The sequence below is a fragment of the Rhagoletis pomonella genome, unplaced genomic scaffold (genome assembly GCF_013731165.1).
Source record: "Rhagoletis pomonella isolate Grant_MI unplaced genomic scaffold, Rhpom_1.0 Rhpom_scaffold_00657, whole genome shotgun sequence".
NCBI classification, from domain to species: domain Eukaryota; kingdom Metazoa; phylum Arthropoda; class Insecta; order Diptera; family Tephritidae; genus Rhagoletis; species Rhagoletis pomonella.
In genome coordinates, this window is record NW_023459211.1 from 13789 (window position 1) to 19870 (window position 6082).

The window sequence follows — 6082 nt, forward strand, 5'->3', positions numbered from 1 at the left end:
ATTAAAAAAGTTGGGGCCTGATGCATGCATTCGCAACATTTCACGGCAAAATCTAACCCTCGACAGGTAATCTCTTTCCTGTAGAGCCTGAACACGTTGAATGTGGTAGGGATGAAATCGATGGTCTTTTAAAGCTTTGTGAACTGTAGTTTTTGGTATTCCCGTCCGTCTTTCCATCATTCTCACTGAAGTCGATGGACCTAGTTCCACCTCCTCTAACACAGCTTCAACATCTACCGTTACAGGACGTCCTGTTTCGCCGCCACGCCTTCCAGGTACGCGACCTTAAAAAAGTGAAAAATGACAGTCCGGGCGAATACTTCACGACCCGGATGTCGACGATTGGGGTATCGCTCTGCATAGAGTCTTTGAGCAGCTCTGGAATTACAGCAAGCTTCACCGTAAATTAGGTGAATATCCGCATATTCATGCGACGTATACTGCGTGTTCTCTGTCGTAGTATTAATAACACAATGTTCGAAGGGTCCAATTTCACAAAATCCACTTTCACTAATTCCGGTAAGTAACACAAAATAATGTCAGGAGCAGGTAATAATGTACCTTTGTACTATTTAGCGTGTAATTTGACGGTAACAAGAGCAAATTCAATTTAAATCTATTAAATACATTCTAGCGTGTCTCAGTCCTTTACCCACAAAAGCGGCTATAACTTTTTTTTCTATTCGAAACAGTAAGTGTGGTACCTTTCTGAAATCTTTATTAAATGAGCAATTTTTTTATGTAATGTAAAGTTATAGCTCAGTACATTTTTTTGTCACCCGAGATAGTCAAAGTTGGGGAAGAAAATATCAAAAAGTTAAAAATCCAGAAATAGTCCTAATTTTATGATGGTTCCTTAATATATTTTAACTACATTGCATTTGAAGATGGAGAGGCAACTATCTGGAAGCATTTTACATAAAAAATTTACTAAGTATTGCCCGGTTTGTAGAGTGCAGTTAAAGAAAACACATGAAAAGGCACGTTTTTTTTTAATTCGAAAAAATGTAAATATTTCAAAAACGGTGACACTTTTACCTGAAAATTTTTTGTTTATCAGGGAGCTCACCCCCCCCACCTACCTTCCCCTAAAGTTTGGCACGTTACTTCTGAGACACCCTGTATACTATTTTTATTAAAAATTAAAAGAATTTAATTGTTATTTATTAAATATTACATATATAATATTTAATTTTTTTAATTGTAAACTTCCCTTTTCTGAGGTCTTTTGATATTTGCTCAAATTCAAATAATCAAAATGTTTCGTTCACCACAACATGATACACATACATCTACACGAGATAATTTAAATGAAACTCTTATTGATTTACAAAATAGTACGTTTAACGAACAGTTAACAAATCCGTATGTCGATCGAAATAGTAATGAGATTTGTGCTACATCGGTCAAACTACCACAATTCTGGACAAGTTTTCCGGAAGCGTGGATTATTCATGCGGAAATGCAGTTTAGTACCAAAAATATTACACAAGAAACAACAAAGTATGAACATACAATTACTGCACTTCCGCAAGAAGTTATAATAACGATTTTAGACTTTATTCAAAATCCGCCCGAAAATAATAAATTTACCTCACTTAAGAAAATTTTAATTGAAAGGCATTCATTAAGTGAGAATGCGAAATTAGACAAAATTTTATCGGATACTGAAATGGGTGATCGTAAGCCCTCAGAATTTTATCGGTCGCTTGTACTGCTTTCGGGTTCCAATTTTAGTCAAGAAATTCTTAAGAAAATTTGGATGAGGAAGTTACCGAAGAACCTAAGTGTGATTTTAGCTAGTTCTAATTCAAGCAGTATTAGTGAATTGACGAAATTGGCTGATAATGTTTGGGAGGTTATTAGCAAAAGCGAGATAGCTTCAGTTAATGATTTTCAAAATTCAAAAGGTGAAAATGCAGTCATGGCTAATTTGGTTAACACTACTTCTCTTATTTTTAAAAATTTTGAAAAACTTTCTTTGGAATTATGTGAAATGAGGAGGCAAATGAATCAAAATTATTCAAGGTCACGTTCTGTGAATAGGAATCGTTTTAGGAGCCCTTTTAGATATCGATCAAAATCACGCGACAATCCGAATTGGTTATGTAGATATCATTATAAATTTGGAAACAAGGCTAAAAAATGTGAACAACCATGTGCATTTTCGAAAAATAATAGTCCAACAAACTAAAGTCGTCCGTTGTTGCGGCGACAAACAACGGGAATTTGGACATTTCCACACGTCGCCTTTTTATATTTGATAAAACAAACAAACTAAATTTTTTAATTGATAGCGGAGCAGAAATTTCGGTACTTCCAGTTTCTAAATTTTCGAATACTAGGAAATCTTCAGATATATTTTAACAGCAGCTAAGGGCTCAACTATTTTTACATACGGGAAGAAACTTTTGAATATTAATTTGGGTTTAAGGCGTGAGTTCCTTTTTACATTTTTCATTGCTGATATTGCGAAGCCGATTATAGGAGCTGATTTTTTGTGTAAATATGGACTTCTTATTGATATTAAAAACAAGTGTTTAGTAGATCCGTTAATAAATCTATCAGTTAATATAATTTCGTACTTTTGCAATGTCCCTCTTCCAAAAATTTTTTCCGTAGATGATTTCCTTCCCTTATTTCTGAGCGAGATTACTCAAAACCGGTTAAGCATACAACGGTTCACAGACTAGTCACTGAAGGAAACCTTCCTTTTTCTAAGCCAAGGCGCTTAGATCCTATCAAATTTAAAGTAGCTAAAACTGAATTCGATTTTTTGGTAAAAACAGGGATTTGTAGACCATCAAATTCATCCGTGGCATCTCCACTTCATTTAGTACCAAAGAAAGAAGTTAATGACTGGCGTCCTTGTGGTGATTTTAGAAGACTTAATAATGTGACTGTACCGGATCGTTATCCTTTGCCTCATATTCACGATTTTAATATGAACCTTAGGAATAAAAATATATTTTCAAAGTTAGATTTAGTTAGAGCGTATCACCAAATTCCAATGGCAGAAGAAGACATTTTTAAAACGGCGATTACTACTCCTTTCGGTATGTTTGAGTTCACCCGAATGCCTTTCGGGCTGAGGAACTCAGCGCAAACGTTTCAGAGATTCATCAACGAAGTAGTAGGTAAATTAGATTTTGTTTTCGCGTATATTGATGATCTACTGGTTGCAAGTGAGAGTGAAGAACAACATTTAAAGGATTTACGGGTACTTTTCGAACGTTTGTCTGAGTATGGTTTGAACGTCAAACCAAGCAAATGCATTTTTGGTGTTCCAAGTATAGATTTTTTAGGACATTGTTTATCTGAGGCAGGGATACAGCCTTCTGTAAACAGAGTAGAAGCGATTCGCAATTTTGAACGACCGAAGTCAATAAAACAAGCGCAAAAGTTTATTGGTATGGTTAACTATTACCATAGATATATTTCAAAATTAGCTGAGTTTACTGGAGTTATATATGATTTAATTAATAAAACAAGTAAAAAGCGAGACGAAATTTTGGTTTGGGATGACAAATCCATTAAAGCTTTTGAATGCATTAAAGAGAAGTTTGCATCTAAGATTTTGCTAAATCATTTTAGTAAAGATGCAAAATTGTCTTTAACGGTAGATGCATCCAATACAGCAATTGGTGGTGTCATACAGCAGCATTTCAATAATAAGTCTGAATCACTTGCGTTCTTTTCAAAGAAACTCTCTCCAGCAGAAATGAAATATAGTGCTTATGACAGGGAACTTTTAGCAATTTATTTGAATATTAAACATTTTCGGTATTTATTAGAAGGAAGACAGTTTACGGTTTTTACTGACCACAAACCCTTGATTTTTGTTCTAAATTCCAAAACTGAGCGTAGTCCAAGACAGACAAGGCATCTTGAGTTTATTGCACAGTTTACTAGTGACATACAGTTTATTAAAGGACAGACCAACATTGTAGCTGACACGTTATCTCGTGCGTTTGAAATAGATGTAATTAAAAATTCAGAACTTAATTTCAAAATTTTACAGAGTGAACAGCAACAGGACAGTGAACTTAATAAACTTATTTCTGGACAAATGTTTAAAAATCTTAATTTAATTAAAATTCCTATTCTAAATTTTAATATTTGGTGTGAAGTGTCAGGAGAAAGTCCTAGACCTCTCGTTCCAAATAATTTGGGCAGGACAGTGTTCGATATGTTACATGGAATTGCTCATCCTGGTACCAAGGCTACACGCCGATTAATTGCGAAGAAGTATTATTGGCCTTGTATGAACAAGGAGATAAACATATGGTCAAAAGGATGTATAAGTTGCCAGAAATCTAAAGTTTATCGTCACACAAAATCTCCTGTGAGCACAATTCCAATTCCGAAGAGCAGATTTGAACATATACATTTAGATATTGTTGGACCGCTTCCTGTTTCAAGAGGTTACCGCACCATTTTAACAATTATGGATAGATTTACTCGTTGGCCGGAAGCATATGCTGTAAAGGATATCTCTGCACAGACAGTTGCAAATAAATTTTTTAATGAATATGTTTCGCGTTTCGGTGTGCCTTTAGAAATCACGACAGATCAGGGTACTCAATTTACGTCCAAATTATTTTCGGAACTTACTAAATTACTTGGTAGTCATCATATCACAACTTCTTCCTATCATCCTCAAAGTAATGGTATTGTGAAACGATTCCATAGACAATTGAAAACTTCAATTTTGGCTAGGAATGGAACTAGAGATTGGTACGATGAGCTACCGATTATTCTTCTTGGTTTGCGTTCAGTGTACAAAGAAGATATTGCAGCCACTCCAGCTGAAATGCTTTTTGGCCAAAATTTGCGTCTACCTGCCAACTACAGAAAATGTTACTTCCGCCGAAATTTTAGGAAGTTTACGGGAACGTTTTAAAAACTTTAATTCAAATTTAAAACATCACAAAAATTCCGATTCAGGAATTTATGTTCCAAAAGATTTACAAACTTGCAAATTTGTTTTTATTCGCATTGTTAACAAGCATTCTCTTCAACATCCTTATGAAGGGCCTTACAGAGTTATTGAAAAAGACAAAAAATATTTTAAGCTAGATGTGAATAATGAAATTAAAATTATTTCGATTGACAGACTAAAGCCAGCAATAGTTGAAATAACAGAACCACATAACACTAACAACCATATAGTTTCAACAACGACTAAAAAGAAACAAGTTACTTTCAATTTGTATAATAATAACTCTCTGGAAGGGGGAGTATTGTAGTGTTAATACTATTTACTATTGTACTTTGTTATTTTTTAAATTATTGAATTAAGTTCTTTTTCAATTTATGTAAATCAAAAAGAAAATTTTTGATTACTTCAGAATTTTTTCTTCTTTTGAAATATAAAATACGTTAAATTAAAAATAAGTTTATATAAAAATAAAATTTTTAAAAATACAATTTTATAATTAAATACACCACAGGTGTCATGAATCTTCGAGATTTAGGCGTATTCTCGCTAGGAGTCCTGCTCCGCTGGGTTACTTGAGGGATGAGGCAGGTCACTGGACTATGAGTGGCGAGGAGTCGCTTAGGCTGCTCCTGGACACTCACTTTCCTTCCGAACCCTTCCCTGAGGAGACCTCCTTAGGGGAAGTGTGCGGGGACTGTGCTGCTGTTTCTGACCTCCTGGATGAGCGCCGCCTGGCATGGGCGATCAATTCGTTCGAACCTTTTAAATCCCCAGGACATAATGGCATCATACCTGCGCAGCTACAAAAGGCGGCGGAGGTGTCGCGCCGTTGGTTGGCCCCAATCTACGCGAGCTGCGTTAGATACGGGTACATTCCGTACCTGGGCTGGAGGGTCGCCAAGGTGGTGTTCATCCCGAAGGCCGGAAGGAGCTCTCATGTTGCCCCCAAGGACTTTAGGCCAATCAGTCTTTCATCGTTTCTGCTGAAGACGTTGGAGAGGCTGGTTGATATGCACATAAGGAGCATGATTCCTCGGGATCGCCTGTCTAGAGCTCAGCATGCTTACTGTAAAGGACGGTCGGTCGATACTGCTCTGCATACAATTGTGAGGTGTATAGAGGAAGCCTTCACTCACAAGG